Here is a 24,135-nt window from a genome sequence, read left to right as displayed (position 1 = left end):
TGAGGGTTGACGGACATCACTAACAGCCAAAATTGTATTTTTAATGAATATTTGCCTTTTTCGGAATGAATACTTGAATGGCTGTAATGTACGCCCTTTATCTTATGTCTACACCTGGGGCAACATATCAAATATGGATGACAATTAAAGTAAGCCATTACCCCAGTGTAATATTCACTTTCAACTGCTTTCACAGTGGTAATGTGTCTTCCCATCTGACCCCTGTTTGTCGTTTTCGAGTACCTTTATCCCTTTCTTAACTAGTCCCGCTGCGTGTATCTGTTTTAGCATCTACTTATCTTTCCTCTCCTCTCCTAAGTACAGAATAACTGTACTACTGTACTGTACAAAGTCACACACGCCCAAGATAGTATTGTTCCATCTTCAGCCAAAACCAATCATTTTACCTAATTTGCATAAACCACAGTTTAAAACAGTCACATGACATGTGGCCTGCAAATTCCGGTCCAGGGATAAGCAACAGCACATTCTATATTTATTCAATCATTTTCTAGTATTAGCATTTGCTATCCAGGGACCTGATCCCAGGCTTATGTGATGCCTTACATCATGTCACCCTAGTAGCATGTTGTGTTAAACGTTGACTGATTGTGGAAAAAAAGAGAAGGTCCTACCCAAGTATTCAAATTCCCACGCACAAACTCTCCCTTTCTCACTGTCTCACACAGACACACACACACACACACAGGCGTGCTTAATGGTGTCCGGTTACAGCGACACTCAAACACTCCTGGAATGTTTCTTCAGGGTAGATCACACATGCAAGGACAAGGTAGGGTTAGGTGGAAGATTAAGTGCAGCGGCTTGGGTTACACAGCCCCTACACCTGACATACACGTCCCTTTAAAAAAGTTAGAAAAATCCAGTGGAAATGTTTTGTGTCATAGGAATCACAGAAATTCAGCTAATCTTTGCCTTGTTGATTTGGGGGATTGTGTGCATAACTGACGGTATTTTTCAAAGTGTATGTGGCGGCTGTGAAGTTTGTCATTATACATATTTATCATTTGGACCAATTCATGGATTGGCCTAATGTTTAAGGTGGATTTTATCAGGTTAGCACTATGGGTGTAACAGTATGGCACAGACAGTTTATCTTAGTGTAACTTGTATGAATGTGTGCCTCCATCGGCCCCAATCTTCCTTGCATGGCCTAATATGTTGCTTTTACAAATGTCAACATTACAGTTCTATGACATGGATCTGTCATAATGTGAGGACTCCTAAATGACTTGGTGACTTCACAGGGTTTGGTATGCGAAGCTCATATATGCCATCTATTCACGGTATCTTGATCCATTCTGCATGAACTGCGTTTAAGAGCAGTAACCTAAGTCCACTTAACAGCTCGGGGCTAAAACTGCCTTTCTATGTTTAACTGTTGCCATCTCATCTCATGGTAGGTTTCAGAATCCTTGGGTCCTAATATAGTTAATTGCCAAATGGGTTTGTGAGGCTGTAAACACTAACGCCTCAAAGCGTTATTTGCTGATTTTGTAACTGGTAATGCGCCAGTATGCTTCTCAAATGTTACAATGCTCAACCTAAATGACAGGCACAGTTGAGAGATGCATGGTTTAATAAACTGCCTATAGCAGCCCCTGGTACCTAAGGAAATTTAAACACTGGTATTGTTCTATAAATACATTGGTGGCGTCATGTGCCCGCCATAGTTTTCTAGCCTGACTAAATATAAACAACTCCTGTCTGCACAGTATTATCTATTACCGTGTGATGCAACTATCTGAAACTGCTCTGAAATAAGGTCCTAAAATATACATGGAAAGGGGAGCGGAAAGATGTACCCGATCTCCTGTGTCGATTGTAAACACAAAGCACAACCTTCATCTGTAAAATATCACAACGAGGAAAAACAAATAAATGAATGAGGGATGAAATACGCAATGGGAATGACACAAATAGACTTTGCATCAGATGATGTTTTCAGTATTTCTAGCACAACTGAGGCAACATTTCTTTTTATAGTACAAAGAAAAAAAAAATGACAAAGTACCCCCAAAATTTCCTCTTAGGTTTTTTGGCAGGTTTTGAAATGGGCAGGACGAGGCACTGCTGTGACTCACATTAAAGTCTTACACTCGCTCTCTCTTTTTTTTCCCCACACATAGAGCTCTGTATTCCCCCCGGGCTACCATTTGCTTTGCAAAATGCATGCATGAAATTCTTTAGACCAGCCTTCCCCACGAGAGACTAAATAATAGATTACCAACACAGCATCCAGCCCGTGCTATATAACTTCAGCCCCAACTGTCTGGCCTCATTAGCGAGTGAAGTGTAAAAGATAGCCAGCTGCTAGTCCAGGTGACGGCACTCGGCTCTGGCCTTTTGGCAGTAGTTGGCCCACCCTAAAGACAATATACGGCGTTTCGGTCCGGGCAATCCATCTTGTAATCCGCCTTAAAGCTTGCTAAGCTTCCGTTGATATTAAATGAATGGAGACCAATGGCAAGAGAGATGGTGACACTAGGCTAGGGGGAGAAAAGGCTCCATGAATGTGGTATATTCATCTGGAAGCAATGGCATAGGGGAAAAGGGTTGCTTGCATGGTTCTCGTTGGTCAGAACCAGAGGTGACCTAAGCCATTTTCCTCCAGTGATTGTCCCCCTTTCCTCCATCTCTTTTCACTGTTGCTCTATCTCTCGGGCCTCTCTCTCTCCCCACGTCTGCTTCCAAATGGCAGTCATTATACCGGACATGAAAAGTCATTTTAGTTCCGCCTGGCTTCTTCAAAGCGGCGCGCTATAATTGCAGATTGAGTAGAGAGAGAGAGAGAGTACTGGGGTTACACAGAATTTAAACATTGACTCCTAACCTTGCAGTGATGCGGGGATTTTAATTTGTATTCAAGAAAGAGGGGAACATGAGGATAGAGATCAGATATGTACACCTTGTTGATGCTAATCCGCCCAGATGACTTGCCTTTTCTCATACAACATCTTACTTTTTTTTGTGAGACAGATGTCCAAACATGTTCAAACATCTCCCTGTGGACACATACTGTAGGTGACAGCCTCTGTTGTGAGCAGGTTGGAGGCACCGGATCCCATTACAACATGTGTAACGTCAAGAATTACAGCATGAACTGGGGGGGAACACTTCCAAATTATGAAAAATCCATCGACTATTAAATGTATTCGCCATTCGTGAAATTGCTATGTGGCAATGTCTCTGCACTTTTTAATGGGATTTTCTCCTCTTAGCCACTTCCAGCGGGAGTCTGGGAAATGCTACAACAAATACTAATCTGAATCGCTTTTGTTCCTAAGCTAAATTTTAGATAAACGTTTTGGTATTTAGTTTTATTTCATACTAAGCTGCTGCAGAAGCAATACATGTGTCATAATGTGTCTTTCTTTCTGTTAGTATCTGCTCATATTTGGCACGTGTATATATATATATATATATATATATATATATATATATATATATATATATATATATATATATATATATATATATATATATATATATATATATATATATATACACACGTTGCTCTTTCCCAGTTTACGAGCATACCACCAGTCTATGCCGAGCACCCCTCACTTGCACTTATCTCTTGCAACCTTCTATTTGGCACAGCAGGAAGTGTAATTGTTCTTGGAAGAGAGTCTATCAAGTAAAGGCTCCGTTTTTGACTTCTGGTTTGCAAAGACCGTTATCATAACACCCCGTTTTATGCCCAGTCTCTTGGCTCTAACCGCAGAGTGCCTCTGAACAAAAAGTGTTTCAGCTAAGTCATTCCCTTTTGATGGAGGAATGGGGGGCTGAGTGAGTGGGGAGGTGGAGAGAAAGAAGGTGGATAGACGGAGAATAAAGGCTGGAAAATATGTCTTCAGTACAAGACCTTCCTTCCCCACCATCCACTCCCTTGCCCTCCAAATCACACACAACACTCCCCCCCCTCCCCCACACACACACACACTAGCTTTCTTTTCGAGCAGAAACACATTCTAAAAACTGTCATACTTTAATTGAAAATTCCATCACTTCTGTGTGGCTGCCATTGTGGAATAATTTGATAAAGCCGTGTGACACGAATGCACAGAGCCGACCCCCACTTCTATTTCTTCTTCCAGCCTTTTATTTCCTCATTCTGCCGGTTATTCAAATGAACCTCAGTGGATTTCCGCTCTATGCCTTACCAACACATTAAGATAAGGGCCAATGAGACAATAGAAAAGGCGTTAAAATGAAATACTATTTTAGGTTGCAAAAAGGTTGTGAATGAAATATTTAAAAAAATATTATCCAGCTACATTTTTACCCCACATCACTTTTATTCTGGCAATCTTTGGAAATATAATTAGTATGTGTCTCTTGCAGTCTTGAGTTGGTTTGCTTGTAATAATGATGGGCATACAATTCAACATGGCTGCCATCGACACAAGTATATTTGCAAGGACGGGGCTATGATGCTAACTTGCCTTAACTCTTTGACCAATGGTCAAATCATCACACAACTTGGTACCTAATCTAAAGAAGTGTGTGGCATTGGATTACAAAAGCATTTTTGAGCCCGGCCAATAGGGGCCGCTGCACATGCTAGGCTAACAGTTAGCGACAGGTTACTCTCTCAAAGTGCTAACATTGACATGTTCTTAGTTGCTAGATGGTGGATGGTCAAGGGGCATAATTCAACTAGTCTACCATGTGCCACTTACACCAATCCAAATCCATACCAGCGAACTCCTTCCCTATCTACAGTCTTCACAACTGGCTACAGGCGTTTTGGCATTGGTGATATCTGCGGAAACCCAATCTGCACTCAAAGGACAGCTGCGGCAGGAGGCAGGCCCTCCTTGCTCTATGACACGTCGGTGTTTCCCCTGTATGCAAAGCCTGGAGGCAGAGCCCGTAGGCAAGGCATTCTCTGATGCACCCAACGCTAAGTGAAACCATGTTGGAAGTGTCACTGTGTGCTTTGAGTGTTAGAATACATACAAGTAAACGTCACTGAGGGGAATGCATGGGGGAAATAAGGATGGAAAGGGCTAGGATTTTTTTTCTCCCCTCATTGGGATACTTAGTTTTGAGGTGACAAAGAGGAAGAGAGAAGCATAAGAAATGATGGATAGAATACAACAGTAATATAATGAAATAATTAATCATGTTAGGTGTAGCGCTGTAGAATAGTTATGCATCAGCTTATTGCCCTGTTGGGGTGATGGACATGTAGAGGTGATTTTGTTGTCTCGGCGTGGAAATAGGCGTCTTTATTATTCCAACCCAGTGGCAACTTAAAAAAAATGTATAGCGTTCCCCTATGTGTAAAACCAATGCCCCGTAGCGGTGGTTTTTATCAAGCAACCCACCCTTGACACTAGTTATGCAGTACTAGAGGTTACGGCAGGAAATGCTTGCCAAGTAAATAAGTGAGTGAACCCGGATTGAACAGAGTGGGGGGAAAAACACAGCGGGACCGCGGCCAAAGTGAACCAAGGGTAAAGTCATGATCACTTCATTATGCCGTGCAGTGCGGCTCAGCGTTGTGCGAAATCAAACTGCTTTCTCATTTGTCACAATGCATCAGGGCCAGCCTGGGTGAAGCAGGTCTGGAGTAGGCCCCAAGACGCAATGGAGCTCATGAACACACAGTGCAGGAAACCAAGCCGCAAGATGTACAGAATGAACACACACCCCCATGATGCCCCGTGACATAGCCACGTGCAGCTGACATACCAACCCTGACACAACACTATCAAGAATGTCCATGCATGTCAATACTAAAAAGTGAACAATGATGGGGATGCATTTGTCATAGGAACAGAAGCCCTCATTAGTTTGAGATACCATGAACTTGAAAATATTTTGATGAGACGGATTAGATTTATATATGTACAGAATATCATCAGACTATCATAGACTGTCATAGTATATAGGCTATTATTTAACAAAAATAATGTGGTTTTCATACAAATCATTAATTCTACTAATATTGGGTTCAGACCCAAATACAATGAGCCCCCATGTGCATGGTATTAAAACTGAAATGTTTTTGGTTCTGTTATGACCCAAAATAGCAAGACATTCAAATAAAACATTTTAAAAATATATATGTCCCCTTATTCAAATGCAGTATAGCACCTTTTTGTTTATGTTGGTACTGTATCATACAAGAGAACACAGCACATGTACGCCCACATTGCTACTTGCATCCCTTGCCCCTCCCCCCCCCACCCCGGCCCCCCCTGTGCATGACCTCTACCAGTCAAACTTCCCCTGGATCCGCAAACCGCCCACCAAGCCAGCAGTCAGTTGGTAGTTGTTAAGGCTCGTTTGCTGGCACAAAATAAGATAGAATACACCCACTGGAGTACAGGGGGGGGGTGGCAGGCAGTGTTGGGGGGGGGTGATTGCTAACAGACCTATTGGCACTCCGTCTCCTCCACTTCCAAACACCACGCCGGCGCCTGATAATTGTGGCCTCTGTGTTTATGCATCCATTTTTGTAATGCAAGTGTTGATTTCCCCATTCCACACTCGTAATAGGGGCCCTGGCCTTGGAATTCCTGAAGTAGTGCACACGTAAAAAAAAAAAAAAAAAAAAGCATAGGCACACACACACACACTGCTAGAAAACAAACTTTTTTTTTGTCTGCTTTTTGTCTGCTCTTGAAAATAAACTCGGGAGTCGGAGCCACTTGGCAATGCTTAGGCAATGGGACAAGTGAGGTACAGGCACACTTATTTTTTTTATGTGTAAGACGGCTTGGCTTTGTGCCAATGAGGGACTCTGATAAAGACAAATCTTAAAAGCTCCCGTAGTCCTTCAAGATGCCACAATAAATGAACTGCTGCCACTGATATCCAATTTTGGAGCTTAACATTTAACCCGCAGTATGCAGTAGCGCTTGTAAAAAACGATGCCAGGTGAGTGTACAATTGAGTAATAAAGCAAACAAAAACATCTGAAAGACACTGTTGAATGCTCTTGAACACTCATTCTTGAAATGCCCCGTTGTCGCTTCTGGACACGCTGTCAAAAATGTGGAATATGGTTTCAGAATGGGCTTCAGGCACAATAAAAATGGAGGAAAAAGGTACATTGGCAGGCACACAAAAATGCCCTTACTCCCTTATAGGCACTTTCCAAAGCCGCCGTTCATTTTTCAATTTAATGGCTTGCACGCCATGAACTGTTTGTATCCTTCAAAAGCACAAACAGGCACACAAACAGGCACACGCACACAAACACACACACACACACACACACACACACACACACACACACACACACACACACACACACACACACACACACACACACACACACACACACACACACACACACACACACACACACACACACACACACACACACTCACCTTATTCATTTCTCCTTTCATTTAGTTTACACTATAATACAGAGTCCCCTTTTCACAAAATGACAATGAAGAATTAAGAACGTTCTTAAAAAGCTATATCATTTTGGAGGATTTAAAAAATGCCAGCAAGGGAAGTAAGGGGGTTTGAGAAAAAGATGGCCACGTCAGTGCCGCTTTTTTCCAAGACTGAGACAATTTTTTTCTCCAATCAGCGACTCTGGCAGAACTTTTTAAGCGGGCACCAGCTTTGTGCATATTATCCACTTTGACTACACTTTTGAGCGCAGCTGTCGCGACAGCAAAATTGGTAATCGAAGATGTGGTGACAGTGTTAATTGCGCTTGTGTCAAAAATGGGCAAATGCTAATTGTTTGAGCAGGGGTGCTGTAAAACATTTAAGACAGTGGAGGTGCTGGGGTGTGCTCTCACAGAGTGCTGGCTATGGCTATAAGCTGGGGAACTGCTTGAGCAAACACTTATGCTGCACTGATTTGCATGCGTACAAAAACACACACACACACACACACACACACACACACACACACACCAGCACACTTACTGGCCCTTCAAACACCTCAAACCTACTCTGCCTTCATACTCTGATTTCTCTCCTGGCTCAGATAGCAATAAATTACAATGCATTTTTCTCATACTGCCTTTAAGGCTCCACATGAAAAATGGTTTTCTAACATGAATCACAGATGTCAGAATCCTAATTTCCAACAAGCAGATGGATTTCATGAGCATTGGAAAGCACTGGGCTTAATTGCGACATGTTTGTATACTTCTAGTCTGATTATTACTAGTATCGTATTATTATGTTAGTAAAGGTGGAGGAGTAGCTACTTACAAATCCATTTTTTTTGCATGGCTTGTAGCCCGTTCTCTGTACTGCACTGACTGGAGAGCATGAGTCCCCTAGTGGTCCAATTGGCACACTGAGCACAGGTGGTGTGTGCACAGCTCTACTGGAAATACAAAAAAGGTTCGCTTTCACCTGATTGACAGAGCGGTTGCATGACCGGCTGACTGACTCTCTCCCTGCCTCATTGATGTTTAGCACATTTAAAAAAACAAAACAGAACATGTGAGAAAGATGAACAAAAAAAAAGAGCACAGTCAACTTCAACCCACGCAAAAAAATAAAAGGCGTCCTAAAAATACGCCCGGATGAGATGACTGGCGGATCTCTGGAGAGTCGCAGGAATGCACTTTGAAAAATTATTCACCGTCGACTCGCTATATGGGAAGGGCTTTCACCACAAAGGGGGTTCGCTAAATTGCAACTGTATTTACATGGGCTTAAAGCGAGCTTAACACAAATATTAGGCTTTGATAACATCATGGAAAAACAAAGCAACTGTAGCATATACTCAAAGCGCAATGTCAAGGCAAATAATGAGTGGTGATCATTTATTTAAAAAAAAATGCAACCTCGATCCTCTCCTCTCAAACGTCAACACACACACGCACACACACCACGCCGACAATATATCACTTGTCCTAGACATCTACATATGTAGTTTAAGGCCATGCATATAAATATTCCAAATAGAAAAACAATCAACCAGTTAATGAAGGTAAATTATGCCATCCGTGGCGTTGTACTCTCGGTCCGTGCCCCTGAAAGCGCCGCTCTTATCTACCCAAGGCTGCGCGCGTCCATATATTCATAATAATAAAGTAGGCTACGCGTAAAGCAAATACTGGCACACGAATAGAAAAACAGATCTATGGTTAGTCAAGGCCAGCAGCATACACAGTCTGGTTTTTACATTAGGAGAATAAAGCCAGAACAAATAGATGGTAACAACTTCACGAGGCTCTACGCACACCTGAAATCACTGCGGCAGCTCCTCCGACTTGTCTGTCAGACAACCTTCTACAAACTCAAACACATTCTTACCTTATCAGCATGTTGCGGCCAGTTTGGAACTCAAGTTTTGTCCTCTTTCGTGTCTTTCTAAGGAGAAGTAGAGAGTTTTTTTTTCTTTTCCTTTTTTCTCTTTTTTAAATCCAGTAATGACAGTCTAGTCTCTAGGAAAGAAATCCGTTCCTCCGATTCTTCTTGTGTTTATTTATCCCACCCCCCCTCCCCGCTCTCTCTCTCCCCGTGCGTCCGTCTCTTTTCCTGGACTTGGTCCGTCAACGATCTCCGGTGCGCAAAACAAAACGAAAGAAAGGCGCACACGTGTGGATCCCGCGGTATATCTATAGTGTATTCTCTCTTGTCTGTCTCTTGTGTTGCGCTCCTTAGATCTTCATTGGATTGAACGTGAGCGAGACTGGACTGTGGTGGTGGTGTTGGAAGAGTGCGGTGTGTGGCTTGGGACGCACAACACCCCCCTCGCTCGCTCGCGCTCACATACACACACTCGCTCTGTGTGTGAGTGAGTGAGTGAGTGCGTGTCTCTGTGTGTGTGTCTATCTGTCCGTCTATTTCCCTCTCTTTGCCGAGACCCCGAGCGCAGACTGAAAGCAGCAGGCAGAGACAAACGGGAGAATGAGAGAGAGAGAGAGAGAGAGAGAGAGAGAGAGAGAGAGAGAGAGAGAGAGAGAGAGAGAGAGAGAGAGAGAGAGAGAGGTGTGTGTAGGAGGGGTGACGTCACTCGAGGTCCCACTTTCCCCAACTCTCCTGGATCGACTCCCACCCTCCACCACCACAAAGTCCACTGCAGGAATGTGTAGGCCTACTCGGAAGAGGTCTAATGTAACGAAGTACGCATAGGCTACTCAATTCCTGAACTTAAGTGCTAGGTTGAGGTGCTTGTACTTGACTTGAATATGTTCTTGCCATGCTACATTCTACTTCTACTCCACAACAATTCAGTGGGCAATATTAAATGTATTATTGATTATTATGTAATTGTTCTACATTGGTACTACATTACATGTATCTGATCACTTTAAGGCATAGTGTGTAACTTTTTTTCATATACATGAATGTCAGTTAAATTCAGTCCATGCCAAATGAGTTGACACAAAGTTAACTTCAAGCCAATCAGCTCCACAAATCTCTCTCACAGACACATCAAACATGTTGTTGTACTTACTTACACTTCCTCATGGGGGCGACATAAGTTACACACTATAGCTTTAAGTACAGGTTTTAGGTATTTGTACTTTACTTGATTTTTTTATTTCCATGCTACTGTCTACTTCTTCTCCACTACAATTCAATAGGAAATGTTCAACTTTTTTACTCAACACTGCACCATTTATCTGATAAACTAAGTTACATTTGACAATTACAGGTGAAGTAAGTGGTTTATTTATGTTAATATAAGTGTTAAATCACACTTTATTCATACAGTGATCACTTACATAATGTGCGCGTTTCATAAAGCCGATCTCTCAGTCAGCTGCTTTGCATGTAATCGGCAAATAAGCTTATTGCAGTATCCCAAAATGTGTATCCAATCAGAAGAGAGAACGCTACAAACCGACACCCGTCTCACTCATACATACTAAGGGTGTCTTTGATGATTAATACCTTCTTTATTAAAATAGGTTAGAACAATGAGTGGTACACATTTCAAGCCATCACATTGAGCTTCAATGTAATGTAGACATGACTATTAAAATATTTTAGGTGATGAGCAATTCTCACTAGAGTAAAAAAGTGTGCCTACTAGCCCCGGTCTCCCCTACAGTACTTGAGTAAATGTACTTGTTTAGTACCACATGTGTTTAAAGTAGGTGATATGAGAATGGGCTCTTTGTGGTTGGGGATATGTCAGCTCAAACTCCATACAGAAATGCCATCTTGTAGTAATAAGGTCACTTCAGACTCATCACCGAGCGACACAGACACGCCAAAAGCCCCTGTAGGGATATTGTATTGATCTAGTTGTCAGACTGTGCTTTGATTTGTGCGTGTGCCTGTCTGTCTGTTTGGAAGGCAAACTGTCTGCCATTTTGCTTATTTATTTAGTTTTAATGTAGAAAAGATGCTTTCCAAAAAAACTGCCAGTATATGCACTCCAAGGTCAGCCTTTGAGCTCAGCCAAGTCGAGCTAAGCGACCTCGATAACCGCGTAATGTAATGATCACACATTTTGTGTAATGATTCCCTAGACGAGATTCATTCATATCTCACCAACTGTCATTGACTAGGCATAATGGTCCACAACAATGCATAAAAAAGGGGATAATATTGCCCACTGATAAGACAGTCAAGTGCACGGGGCCTCTGATGTAGGGCTACAGAAAAAGAATAACAGCAAAATAGCCCAGGGAGACACACACACATCACTATGACCAATTGTGTTTTTGAGAAAAAAAGTGGCAGGACAGCCCAAACCCTTTTCTGAAGAACAACCAAGCCCCGCAGACACAAGCATGGCAATACAACAATAGTATAATGTGCGTGTAGAGGGACCACTGCAGTCAGCAAGATCTGTTTTCCTACACCTGCACTCACACATGTCAAGTGTCTGATCGAGTGAACAGTGACGGTGTGATTTATACCCATGGGCAAATTATACCCAGCTCTTGTTTTCTAAAGGGTGCAGAATTTGATACAGCCCTCTGCGATGTAGATTGATAAGTCAGAATGAAGCGAGTATTGTTCATAATAGAAACATGATGAAATGACTGTAAGTTGAACTAGTAACCTTCTCCACTGCTAGTTATACTGTATATATGAGGACAAGGATTGTAGGAGTGAAAGCCAGCTGTGTCTCCAATGCATTGCACAGTGTACTAATGTCTGAATAAATTACTTTTAAACAAATCATTTATTATGACAAACATTCTTATTCGGGGCTGGAAGGCTTTTTTTTTCCAGTTGTGAGGAATAGTTGACATTCCCAGCACGTCCGAGGATTGCATATTTGTGTTAATAAATAGCTCCGTTCCCGTTTAATAAATGATGTCGGCGCTTTAGCCGAGGCCTGCTGACATTCACCTTCCATGCGTGACTGTAAGGAGCTTGTCTGATTTTTTTTTTTTACTTTTTTTTTTTCTTCAAATCCCTTGGCCTGTATTCATGATCTTTGAATATAATTGGATGAAACTATAGTTATTAGATTTACAATTGTGCTCTGCATCTAACCTTGTACTTTCACAGTCTTGGCAGCTGGCTATATAGCGTTGATAACGGCAGCACTTGTTGATAAATGGGGGGCAAGGGTAGGATTTATCAAGAGGCTGCCTTGCCTGGCCTATCATTGGCTGAACTCTGTCACCTAACGGGACACGCGGAGTCTATAAAGCAACTGTCCTTCAATGAGAAGGATCCCAAGACAGAGAGAACCAGAGTGTTGCACTGACATACAGCATTACCACATCGCTGCAACTTTGTCTATTAATACTCTTGACAGTAGAAGCAGCCATTTAAAAAAAATAGATCTTATTGCCAACATATTTTTTTTTTCTTGTAGAAAATGACAACACATTACTATAATGTGATCCCAACAGTGTTTTGATATACCGCCCGGGGCATGTTTGCATCTGTGCGTGTGTGTAGGGTCATGCAAAGTGTTGCAATGATTGACATTCACTATGTAAATAGAATGCAAATGCAGCTAAGGATGCTAAAGGTTATGCGATACCAGTATGCATTTGCTTTGGATGAATAATGTAAGCAAATGTTTGTGTACCTGACTAAACAGGAAATCTGGTTTGGTTGGTGTAGGTTTTAGCAGCTGAATATCACTGGCATGAATTATTAAAACATTTTGCAGCTTATAATCATGCAAAATATATCAAAATCAACCTAAAAATAACTTGGCGACTATTTGATGGATTAACCACGGTGGCGTCTCCTAACAACAATGATGATGCTATGACTCGTCTTCTAGTGCCACCAAACTGGTTAAAGTTTCCACTTATCCGTTGAAATATCTCAACATCTAATACATTTTTTTGCGTCAGTGTGTGTGTCAAATAACATGAAATGTGGTTCATGCATTGATGTCCACCTCCATGAATTGGAATAACTCTTTTTCGGCCCCCTGAATTTTCTTTTAGCACCACCACCAGGCCAACATTTGAATTTGTCCAGGCGCTTGGTTTATGACCAAATACCTGCAAAGCTAATGGTGCAGCCTCCAGCTGTTCTTGGTTTTTAGTACTAATTAGCAAATGGTAGCATGCTGGGCTAAGTTAACACGTTACACATTATACATGTTAAAAAAAAAGAATGTAAGCGTTGTCACTGGGAGTATATTAGCACGCTGCGACGCAGGCCTCACCGAGCCACTTTAGTTACTGTAAGACTGTAAGTATTAATACAAAAAAACTATAAAATCAACAAAAGCTTGGTACTTTTTTTTTTCACAAGCTACGACAACCCTGGAGTTAAATGATACATTGTCTCTCCGCACTGTTTAGCATTGGCCTTGTGCATTATGCAAGTTAGTGAATAGAGCAAATCTCGTTTATGTGTTTGGTTAAGATTTCATTTATACAGGATAGGGTGTTAAACTCAGTGGGGGATCAAACTACTTCAAGTCTTTAAACTGAGGCACAGGTAGACAATCAATCAACTTGTTCTTTAAGTTGCCACAATAGAGGCTCGCCTTTAAGTCGGCCAAAAGAGGTCTAATGCTTTTCAGATGCTTTTTTACACTAAGGAGAAGCAATAAACTGGGTTTTTGTCGCTGAATAGGCCGAGGTCATTCCCATTGTAACTCAATCCAATAACTGTCGTATCAGTTTTAACATTGTGGATTTAGGAGGGCTCACAGCTATTTTAAATTGTATATATATATATTTTTTCTCTTCCACAGACAGCATTTTTTTCAATTCCGGATAAGTTGCTCCGACGTACTTCTGAGCAGGCATGCCCGTTTATACTTCTGCATAACAAAAACTGTCAATTTCACATTTATTGTAATCAGACAGAAATACAAAAAAATTCATTAATGCACTGTCAATCTGCCTTTATAGCTGAATGTACAGGCCACTTGCAAGTTGCTGACAAATGACTGTCAGTGTGGAGTGATTCTTGTAGTTTTTAGCACTGTGTACAACAGAGAAGGGAGGCAACTTTATCTGAATCAAAAAGCAAGGACTGTAGTTTTCCTGCTCCCCGACGCCCCCCAAGTTGATACATGTATAGCACCCCTCCCCCCACACACACACACACACCACAACCCTGATCAAGTAAAACCAGTCATCGTAAAATTAATTTTCCCCCATCAAGCGAGACTCATATTCTTTGGGATAACAATCTATCTTAAGCGGATAAATCTAATCCAATGTGCTAGGATTGACTTGTTTATGGCCGCTGCCCAAGCAGTAAAGACAGGGGAGAGAGGAGGGCTAAGAGCGGCAAATGCCAAGGTGATATTACACACATCTCCGAGGCGCGAAAAGTGTAAACCAACACCCAGCTGTAGTCCTTGGCCCAGACATCTAATCCTCCTCTCCTTCTTAGAATGTGTCAGACAATGATGGACGGCCAGGCGTAAAGCATGCTTTAGTGAGCAATTAACACTCAGTCGAAATTGGGGGACGTAATAGTAAAAAAAAAAGGCAAAACACAAGATTGTATGATGTGCGGGGGCGCTATTGTACGTCCAAGAGCCAGATTGATTGCCATAATTATATACATGATAGAGAAGAAGGGGTTAATGTAGAGGCCTGATGCCAGCTGTGTATACAGAGCCTTACACAATTGGTGATAACATCCATATCATTAAGTAAGCAACCTACATGATTGGGAAACAATGACAAGCCGTATGCCATGCCCAGCTGTGGCCCATGGTGAACCACACTTTTAAAAGGTGGAGTCAGCAATTCTGGAGATTGCGTGTTGTCAAAATCACTTGTTTTGTCAAAGATCTGTGATTATTTCCTCACAATCTTCGTACTCTCAAATTTAAAAATTGTTTCTAATGATAAAAAAGCCAATTGAGATAATTGGTTTTCAGGGCCGTTACATTCACTACAGTATTGCAGTGTTGTTTGACCAAGGCAGCTAAAGGCCAGGACACACCAGCCCGATAATCGCCGTCGTCAAAAAAAAAGACGAATCTGTTTGGTGTATGCCGTGACGTCGGCCGACGTAGAGGTCGTCGGGCTTGTTTTGAGCCTGGCGGCCGCCGATAGAACATGTTCAATCGGCGGCCGACCGTCTTTCATTTGGAGCAATTTGATTGGTGGAGGGCTAGCGAATCAGTGAAGCCCGGAAGTGAGGCGGGTAGCACAAACAGCTAACAACAGCTAGCCATCGTTTTAATGTGTTTGTTCGTTTCGTTTTGAGAGTACTCACATGCATCAACCCTTGTTGACTGCTCGACACCATGCTCGACACTCTCTGCTAAAAATTGTGCTCTTATGGTCCATAAATATAAATACGTATTTCTATCTATGTTTATGCTCTAGAGAGATGTCCAATCATTTCCGGCTTTCGTATTTTTTCGGGCCACAATACAGATTAGCGCCGCCTGCTGTTGTGGAGACATACGTCCCGCGAGTGTACGGAAAATATACAGTCGTCTCGGTGTGTTCTTTGGCCGCGACGGGAAGATTGGAGCTTCCTGAAACGGCCGACTCCATTTTTTGCGTAGTCGGAACATGTCGGACTGGTGTGTCCTGGCCTTAACACCTTTAGTGAGTCTTGTATACATCAGCAGCACTCACTGGTAGTGGTAGCCAACAGTTACATATTAACTATATTTGGTGCGGCTGACTGCACACTGGTGTCACAATACCTACGGAGCTGACTGCACGTAGTCTGACATATCTGGTTTGAACCACCTACTTGTCTACTGCGGCGGTGCCACCAGATTTTGTAATAGGCTGACTCAAGGTTTTAATGCTACATGTTTGATCAGCTTTGAAGAAGAAGCGTTTTGGCTAGTGTGAACCCAAGATGGCACCAATGTGGCAAAGTAATCTATCCCTCTGTGTAATATAAGTGTTACATAATCCATCGTTCAGCAACAGTGCATCACAAATATTGTCTGCCACTGAGAGGCTCACTGGCTTATTGTCAGTGAGACAACAGGCGGGCTGCACTCCTAAAGAGGGCAACTTGAACTGCTTCATGACCTCAACACCTCTGCCCAGAGCACGCATGATTTTGCTCATCTGTTCGGGGAAACTGCTGAGTCATGAGTACAGTCAATATCACCTTATTATGATGTCAAGCGGAATCAGATTGGCCATGCACGAGGCTTGTGGTTGGGGGGGGTGGGGGTGGGCTCCCTCGGTTTTGATTTAGTTTAGTGCTGGCGTGGGGTGCAATGAGCTGAAAAGCAATTAGGTCCATTAAGAGATCAACTAGGACGGCGGTGGCAAGAGCACAGCCGTGGTGTGCAGCAGCCAGCGCAGAGCGAGAGAGAGAGGGAGAGAGAGAGTGAGGGAGGGAGGAAGGGAGGGAGAGAGAGAGTGAGGGAGAGAGGGAGGGAGAGAGAGTTTGTTTTATTTTATTCTTATGTTAATCGAAAACATGTCAATAAATAATTATGTTTGTCCATATCATTTTATATATTAGATATTATTAGGTACATCTGTTTGTTGTGCTATTTTGGTATAATAACATAGTGTTCTGACTTTCCATTTTGTTGTAATATTTCTAATTATGTTATGCTTTGGCAACACTGTTCGTTAACAACAATAGTCATGCCAATACAGCTTTTTTGAATTTGAATTGAGAGAGAGAGAGAGAGAGAGATAGAGAGATAGATAGAGAGAGAGAGAGAGAGAGAGAGAGAGAGAGAGAGAGAGGTATTGAGGAAAATAAGTGTGGACCAATTGAGTAAACTATTGCAGTCACAACCATGCTCAGGACTTCTGGTTAAAGAATGCAAGTTTACAGATAGGGCCCAAGGGGGGCTTGAGCCCTTCCCCTGTGCCCAACACTGTCTGCACATCTACATGAGGTTAAGCCTCCGGTGATCTCGCAAGGATTTTATAACTTCTCCTGCTGTACGTCCAGGTTTATTTCTAAGCAATAGAATCAAAAACTGAAACATTTTGCGGGCACTTCTTCAGCTTCTATGCCAGTGTCAGGGGGTGACACCAGTTTGTTAACGCTGCCATACTGAGAAATACAGAAAGAGTTTTGCGGGGCTGATCGCTTTTGTGTCAACTTATTTGCCGATTGCTACGCACTATAGCTTTAAAAATATCACAAACTGGATATGGCCCAACATTACTGCTCATCACCACAACCCTCCCCCCAAACCCAGGCGGCTGGCATCAGGAATTTAGGAGAAGCCTCTCACCACAGCCGATTGATCACAATCACATTGTTTGCGCCCAGGTCCTCCATTTTACAGTTGAGTGTACATGAAAAGGAACCCCTATCAGTCACCCCCCTCCACCCCCAAAAGCTCTCTCTCTCTCTCGCTATCTCATTGTGTCTCTCTCTCTTTCTTTCTCTCCCTCTTGCCAGTGATCCCCCCACTGACATTTTCACAAGCAGACCTTCATCAATTTCACACCTCCGATGCCCTCCTGTGCCAGTGTGAAAACGGTATAGAGGAGAGAGGCAGGGTGAATTGATGGGCGAATGCTGACAAAGCTAACTTGCATTGGAAGTCAGGGAGTGACAAAGTTCTTCAAGTGTAGGACAAATAGGACGCAGAGGGCTCGTCAATATGCGTGCCGCCACACGCACTCCACAAAATACAAACCTGCATGACGTCAAACATGTGTTCCAATTACAATATGGCCATTGATATCTATCTAAGGGCGACACGATGCAGGCAGACACATAAAAACGTTTTTTTCAAGCACAATTTTGAGATATTTTATGTCATCAATGTGCCTGACCACAAATGAAGTTCCCTCAAAGGAAAAACAAAGGTATTTGAATTGATTTTAATTTAGTGTATACTAATATACATACAGTGTTACATTTAGGTGTTTATTTGACTAAACCTGTCTGTTTAGCATTTGTATATTTCTCCTAGTCAACCATTTTTTTGCTTCTTCTCAATATTCTGAACCAAAGTCAAAACTTCCAAATCACTGACTACAACTAAACGTTCCAAAATCCCTTTTAGCACTATATTATGAAGGTTGTCACATAAGGATGTGTTCATATGTTGTTAAGGAATAGGGTTAAACAAGATTCAAATACAAGCCTGATTAGCCAAATGTGCACATCTATTCAAACATTTCTGAACAACTTTAGATACAAAAAAATAAATAGTGTTTTAATTGAATGTGAGTAATCAACCGGCAAAGTTACATGACAATATCTACAATGAACCTTTAATCGCCTGCAGTGTTCATGAGGTTTCAGCTTGCAATGTGCTGCCCCCTGGTTTTGCATCTCTCTCTCATCCAAAGATGAGTCATGCAATAACTACAATAACCCAATAAAAAAGGGGGTGATGGGAGAAAAACCATCCACAAGGTAAACATTCTCCGTGCTTGGTGCCTTACCCTTTTAGTCTTGGGAAATTAGGGCCATTCTATCATCAGCCAACTGGTAAATTTATGGGCTGCAAAAGTAATTGCCGATTGCGGCAGAGAAAAAAAGGTATACAGCGAATTCACCTCGACAGAGCCTTAAGCTAAATGCTTCAATGGTATAACGGAGATGAGACGCGGGAGGAAGAGTGCAAAGTGGAGAAGAAGAAGAAGAAGAAAAAAAAAAAGAGTACAGCAAGGTGCCTCGTTCACTGGCTCAGGGGTTTATGGGATTGCTCCCAGCTGTCACTCTGTGTAGTGAATCCGCGCCACCGTAATATCTTAATTGTTTCAAATTAAATGCTCGTAAAAATGGCAAAAAGGAAATGAGTTTTTCCTCTCTGGCTAATCCAAAGCAGCCCCCTTGACTTACATCTGGGGCCCGCTCTAAGTGAGACGGCAGGGAAAGGGGGGGTTTAGTAGGTGGAATGGCTCCCACATGAGATGGCAATGGATAGGCTGGCGTGGAATTAGTTTTTATAGGTTGGTAACTGCGAGCCTATCCGCTGCTCTCTGCATGTGCGAATCACATGTTTCGGAAAAAGCTCTTCCTCTTTATTGTGCTCTCTTTTCTTGTGCTCTCTTTTCTTGTGTTGTTTCTTTACATGTGTGTGTGTGTGTGTGTGTGTGTGTGTGTGTGTGTGTGTGTGTGTGTGTGTGTGTGTGTGTGTGTGTGTGTGTGTGTGTGCACATGTGTTTGTTATGTATGTTTATGTGGAGGATGTGTGCACACAGAGGATTATCATAATGAACAGCCCCTAAGACTCCCGTGGGGATCCGCACATTCAAATCAGTCAAGCAGTTAAAGCGGTTAAAGCCTCCTGAATGACATCAGCCTTGCTTTAAAACACACACGCACACACGCACACGCACGCACGCACGCACGCACGCACGCACGCACGCACGCACGCACGCACGCACACACACACACACACACACACACACACACACACACACACACACACACACACACACACACACACACACACACACACACACACACACACACACACACACACACACACACACACACACACACACACACACACACATTATATTCGCTTATGTATGCAGGCAGGCACACACATAATGGACACGCATGTTGGCATACATGCAAAGACAGACACATATGAGGAAGCCCTGTTCACAACCAGGGGTAATCAGTGACAATACTGCCATGTACTGACACACAGACACACACACATACATATATATGTGTGTATATATATATGTATGTATATGTGTGTATATATATATACTATTTTTTATATACTATTTTCTTCAATGTTATACCCTAAACAAACATAATGTGTTTGGTGTGAACGCAGAATGACAGTCTTCTCATGGCTTGTTTTCCAAACACAATTCCCAGTCTGAAAGGATATCAGAATTTCCCATTAGCCCCTGTTAACTTGACATCTTCCCTCCCCATTCTTGTACAAATACCAGCTCCAAACGAAGCTCCTAACGGACAAAATCCAGCAGACAATTACATCGGCAAAGTGGTTTTTGTGGTGGCGACGGTAGCAGCGGTGAAGTGGATTATCATAAAATGAAACACCGACTGAGAATAAAAAAAGGCCTGACACCACTCCACTTGGGGCTAGGGACTGATTGAACAACATTAAAATAAACAGGAGCTAAGAGTCATTATTGCCTCACAATGCAGTGAGTAGCTTTCATTCTACTCAGCAGATGGTGGTACAAGAGTGCCATGCTAAAAGTTAAAGTGACAAGTGCTTGGGAAAACTTTTCTGACACTGCCGCAATCAATACCGCCATCTGCAGTTAGCAAACATCTGGAGGAGAGGAAGTGTGTGTCTGTGTTTGACGAGCGTTTGCAGTATACCGTCTCTGAACTTGTCTCAGGGACTGAAAGTATAGTTGTATTAAAATCATATCGTCCTTCTAGTTGTCTGTTTTCATTGTTTTTTCTTAAAACGAGCTTGACAAATCATGTTTGCAGTTGCTGCTGGTGAAAAAAGAAAAACGCTGAACAGTCTTGCAAGCTTAAAGACCTAGTTGACCATAGGGAATATGAAGGTGTATCGAACTCTGATTTGTAGATGATTTGCCTCACGGTAGACCGATGGAGCTCAAACTTTTTTTTAATTAATTTATAGCTGTCCCCAGACAAATGTGCAGCATCACACCTCTATTCCTGAGATCCTCTTGAGATTTTTTTTCGCTTTTAGCATGTCTGACCTATATGGGTTCACTTTGGTGAGCCTAAACTGACCTGGTTTGATCTCTGTTTTATCTAGTGCCACCCAATTTCTTCCCTAAAGATCTCTCACTACATTGGTCTATTTCATCACTCAAGTTGGCCCACCTGATTGTGTTTACCTGCTCCATTTAAGCAATGCAGCTCAGGGCTCACAAACTTTTGCAGATACAACATTTGTCAAATAATTTGTTTTATCTGTTTTAACAGTTGATTTCTGTAAAAGAAACATGTTGAATTGATAAGCAGACATCTGTTATTTCATATAAAAATACTGGTATTGATCAAAATTAATTAATAATGGTTAAAATAAATAAAATTCCAAAAGGCTCAAGGGGTTCACAAACTTTCACACAGCACTGTATGCTCAGACAACGTGCACTATGTAACCTAATAACACATGTGTTTAATGAAAGGCATTCAGCAGTAGTCGGAAAAATGTATGCGCATATGCTACGCTTCCTGTGATTGGTGCTGATGGGGTTCACACCACTGATGAACCTCTATACAGTTCCCTTCCAAGTGGCCCCAGACCAGCCTCTTACAAGTGGGCCAGAGTCCAGTTGCTATGTTCACACCAGAAGTCTCGGCTTGTGTTTAAACTAGAGGTGGGCATAGATTAATTTTTTTAATCTAGATTAATCTAGATTAATTTGAAATTAATCTAGATTAATCTAGATTAAAATGGCTCATTTGAATTCATTCATAATATGCGTGTGCTCCCTAAATAATGACTCAAAGTAAGTCTTTGAGAACGTGTTTCTCAAGCCAGGTGGCGCATCAGACCAGGGGCTCATCTCCTGTTTCCAACATGCATCACAAACTGCTTGAGGAAGCTGTTCTACTATGATAATTGGTGATGAAAATAAATAATGTTCAACAAGATGTACTTGTGTTTACAAACTGTTTATTCAGTTAAACATGAACTTTGAACTGTAGGCCATAAGAGGTAACGATGAATTGTTTAGGGCTGCAACTAACGATTATTTCAATAATCGATTAATCGGTCGATTATTTTTTCGATTAATCGATGAATCGGATAAAAAAAATAAACATTTGTAAATGCTGCATCTTTATTCAAAAACTGAACATTACTTCAAATTCACAGTGCACACTGAAGTGTCAAAACACCAGGTTATTGCTCCAACGTCCCGGAACTATTAAAAGTAATATTAAATGATAAAAAATTAATAATAAACTTAACTGGGATAACACAAAAAAAAACATACAATGTATAATATACATTTATACAGTATAAGGGATGTCCATGGTAAACCAGTCAACCGATAATATTTTTAACCGGTAAATACTAACGGTTAAAAAAATTAAATCATCTTAATTTCTCTCAGATGACAGGAGAGTTAATTTGTATTGATATTGATACCATTTTCAAGACTCCTTAACGATCCAAGTCTTTATTGATATCAAAATTGATAATTTTCTATTATTTTGTTGAAATAGAACTTGTATTATTGCTTTAATTGCTGATATGATCATAGCTCTAGATAGGACATTAAACAGGTCATAATTCCATTCCATCTTTACAATCTATTTTATCTTGCTGGGAAAACAAGTTTCGCCAAAATCTCAAATTTCTTTTTTTTTGTGTTGCATTTGAACACATCAATCATATTACTGAGCCGGCCTGAACACATCACAGTTGACATGTTTGCTACTTTTTTTAAGCTAACTAGCTTTATATCCTTCCGATTTTAACATGGATTTAAAATCTGGATCACTATTTTTAACTGACGGGACTTTCTACACCGTTCGGTTGTATGATTACTGCCGCTGCATTGAATGACTGTTGATGCGCCGATGCCGATTCTCCGAGCACGTCTGCACACCGTCTGCAGCAGCAGCTGACAGAGTTTTTTTGGACTAGACGGATACTGAGTTGATGGAGTTTTTTTTAACCCAAAGAAAGCAAAGGTACAACACTTTTATATAGGCCTGCAGTCCAGTGTTAGATATGACCAAAATACAAGCTGTGGCCGCTCACACTATAGCTTTCCCGCACGTGAAGCGAGCCTTCACGTGCGGAAGGGGGTTCACCCCGACGGCGAACAGCATCTCCCCTGAGCCGAACAGGAGGTGGAATTAAGAGATTAACGGCGATATTTTTTTTATCGCCCGATAAGAGTTTGGCGTTAACGCAGCCGTTAACGCCGTTATCGGCCCACCACTAGTTTAAACCAACCCAAACCAAGAGGTTAAATGCTCCAGGGTTCATTTAACTTGTACTACACAAGGCTGGTGTGAATGGTGTCTCGTCTCTCCTCTCCTCTCCTCTCCTCTCCTCTCCTCTCCTCTCCTCTCCTCTCCTCTCCTCTCCTCTCTCGCTCTTCCATGTTTTGTGGCCTTTCGCTCTGTGCACATCTAATGGCTGCGGTGTAATCCACTGGCTAATCTGCTGACAGCCTGTGTGACAAGGCATTAGCTTTGTGTCACTGCCTACCATGCTGCCTCTCAGCATGTGTGTGTCAAAGGCGTGAGAGAGAGAGAGAGAGAGAGAGAGAGAGAGAGAGAGAGAGAGAGAGAGAGAGAGAGAGAGAGAGAGAGAGAGATAGAGTGTGTATGAATGTCAGTGTGCCTGTATGCATAATACATATATTTGTAAAACTTTGCATATATGCCAGAGAGTGTGATAGGGTGTAAGTAAAGGCTTATGTGTGTATGATGTTGACTGCATGTCCAAGCGTAACATTGATACAGTAGCGCCATGAAGATTTTAATGACCCCACCCCCCACACTATTTCTATCTACTGCCGCTCTATTGTTTCTCTATGAGTTATAGACATTTTTAATAAGACGCCAGCCAGGTCAAAGTGCTATAGTGCACGCAGCAAAAAGGCAAAACTGAGTGAAAACAGGCCAAAGTAGCATTGTCAGGGCGCCTGGCCGCTCTGTCGGGCACCAAGCCATGTCAAATAGGGCTCAGTTTGTAACCCAATATTGGATTTTCTATTATATCCTCTAGGGGTGGGAATCTCTTGGCACCTCACGATTCGATTCGATTCCGATTCAGAGGTCAACGATTCGATTCAAAATCGATTTTCAATGCATCTCAATGCAAAACATTTTTAATGTACATACCCATGTGTGAATTTCAAAAATATATTTATATGCACATCTGAGTTTGCTACTCAGAGTTTGCTAATCACT

The 24,135-nt window shown here is 42.0% G+C and overlaps 1 protein-coding gene across 8 annotated transcripts in view; it reads right to left on the bottom strand.

Annotated features, from left to right (window-relative positions):
• LOC307269254 (receptor-type tyrosine-protein phosphatase delta) overlaps positions 1-24,135 on the bottom strand; it is a 270,649-nt gene that overhangs the window by 140,945 nt on the left and 105,569 nt on the right. Inside the window, exon 1 of one of the 8 annotated variants that reach the window (XM_080052142.1) lies at positions 9,277-9,424. The exons of the other annotated variants lie outside the window; for them this stretch is intronic. The gene's annotated coding sequence lies outside the window, so the exon portion shown is untranslated. Of the gene's footprint in view, positions 1-9,276; positions 9,425-24,135 lie in introns of those variants that run through there. 8 annotated transcript variants of the gene reach the window in all.

This window comes from Ammodytes marinus, assembly GCF_949987685.1.
Source record: "Ammodytes marinus genome assembly, chromosome: 23".
Classification (NCBI taxonomy): Eukaryota; Metazoa; Chordata; class Actinopteri; order Uranoscopiformes; family Ammodytidae; genus Ammodytes; species Ammodytes marinus.
This window is presented reverse-complemented; position numbering and strand designations above follow the sequence as displayed.